This window comes from Eucyclogobius newberryi, unplaced genomic scaffold (assembly GCF_026437365.1).
Source record: "Eucyclogobius newberryi isolate DKJ021-1_F unplaced genomic scaffold, fEucNew1.0.hap1 SCAF_414, whole genome shotgun sequence".
NCBI lineage: Eukaryota > Metazoa > Chordata > Actinopteri > Gobiiformes > Gobiidae > Eucyclogobius > Eucyclogobius newberryi.
The window spans coordinates 7,501-9,570 of record NW_027316073.1 but is presented as its reverse complement, the minus strand read 5'-3'; the positions used below and the strand labels follow the sequence as shown (position 1 = coordinate 9,570).

At 46.0% G+C, this 2,070-nt stretch overlaps 1 protein-coding gene across 1 annotated transcript in view; it reads left to right on the top strand.

Moving 5' to 3' along the window:
- The first annotated feature begins 1,968 nt into the window (after nt 1-1,968).
- LOC140379551 (myozenin-2-like) overlaps nt 1,969-2,070 on the top strand; it is a 4,073-nt gene continuing 3,971 nt past the window's right edge. The window contains exon 1 of the mRNA XM_072464223.1: nt 1,969-2,070. This exon is cut by the window's right edge and continues 52 nt beyond it. The gene's annotated coding sequence lies outside the window, so the exon portion shown is untranslated.

The window sequence follows — 2,070 nt, the reverse complement described above, 5'->3', positions numbered from 1 at the left end:
CGCTCGTCACTCCCCATTCCGTCGGGATGCCCCGCCCACTCCCCATAGACTTCCATTGATTTGAGCAGATACAAGCATGGCCCATGCCTGCGGCATGGATTCTCGCGTATAGGACAATGCCAGGAGGGTTTTTGGAGGAATGCAGCGCTTCGCGCTGCTGTTGTCAACAATTTGTTGTCGACTATTTCTGTCATAGCAGGAGTAAGTATGCATGATCCATGCCTTCGGCATGGGCTAGTTCACTGTACTTGCCAGGGGCGACGGGGGTACCAAACATGCGGGCTGCACCCTTTGGCAGCGTTGCGGGAGCAATAGGCCCTCCGCCCTGCTGGGGCTCGGGCCTAAAAAACATCAATGCAAAAACTGGCTCAACTTACAGATCTCCCTTATATGATTATAGCATAAGCCTATTAAACAAGTCATAGACTTCTCTTTTATATTTATTTAACAGCAGGTGGCAGTGAAGACACAAACTGCCTCATAAAGGTCACTAACGTGTCTTGTTTTTAGGTGTTTGGTCGAAGTCGCTCCATGAGTTTGCCCAGGAGGCTGAGTGTCTTGTCCTCTCTGGTCCAGTCTCCTTCCCCGGGAACACACGCTTCTGCCTTACTCAGGAGACACACGTCCACTCAGGAGAAGCCGTTCAAGCCTCCAACACCATGGGAGGCCGCGTCCAGGAGCCCCATTGGCTCGGTGGATGAAGCGTTCATGTTTCCGAGCGTCTCATCATCCATTGTATCCAGTGTGAAAGCTGCTGGGCACCGCAGGTCTCTGCCAGAGCCCCCGGAGGAATGGAAGCGCAGGGTCTCTCTTGATCCCGCACCTGTCACTAGAGGTCATCATCAAGTTGCTCCAGCTTTCCAGGCATCATCCACTAGCAGGACATTTTTACCTGAGAGAAGGGTTTTTTTTGGATCAGCTCTGCCTCATAGGGCTTATATCATTGGGCCAAACACCTGTCCATACTCTGCTTTGTATAGCCCAATAAAAAATCCATACTGTTAAGAGTCAGGTGAATAAGTTTGCCTGGTCTACTAGTGTCTGCAATCTAATAAAGTAAACCTAGATTTTGATTATAGTAATAGTAATACTGACTTTTATTGCGCTTTAGTGATGACAGTGGTTCATTCTCTCCCCGCACTCGTCATAACCTTTTGCTCTATGACCAATTGACTCACACCCTTCTTGCCCAAGGACACAACAGTATGCACTGGCAGAGCTTGGACCAAACTGTTGACCTTTGGTGATGTGCTTAATTGGGGACTGCAGTGTTATTATGTTGCAGCAGCACAAGGAACTATATTAATTCAACAACACTAGCGATAATCTACATTTTGTGGTGAGTTGTGTTAGTATTTCAGTTTGGCTATTTTAGAATTAGGCTACAAATTGTAAAAGTGTATCTTATTTCATAATTTCACTGAGTGTCAAACACATGTGGTGTGTTAAGCACTTATTTGGTTAGAAATACACTGTTAGGACCATTCAGACGGCACTGCAAAATAAATAAATAAATACATTGATGAATAACCACCACAGATCTGACTGCTTATTAATATATTTATCTGTGTCTTCAGCTCAAATGAATACAGTGTCATGCATTAAAGCTTGAGATGTATAAGTCATGTACACCTTTATAATAACGTGTTTGTGACGATTCATGGGACAAAGAAAGCCAGACGTTTGCTGTTGGAGCTTATCCCTCGAGCGTGTGCTTCAGAACAATAGGGCCACACTTCACATGTTGCAGTGCATTATTCCCAAAATATTATCTGAACATGGCGCATCTCTTGAAGGGTGATCCTTATCCCAATGTTGTCCATGTTGACCATTTACAACATGATGCCCTCATCCTGCACGCCTCCCCTCTTTCTCTGCGGTTGTTCCCCTCGGCCCGTGGCGTTTGAGAGTGCTTTTGAGTGTTTGGCAGGTTAAATTTAGCCTATTGATGTAAGCTGCATTCCAGTCACAACAGACAGAGAGAAAGACTGTCCCCGAGTTTGGCTTTAGTGTGCAGGAGTATGATGATCAGTGAAGATCAGAGGAGCGGCTGTAGGTTTGACCCCTGAA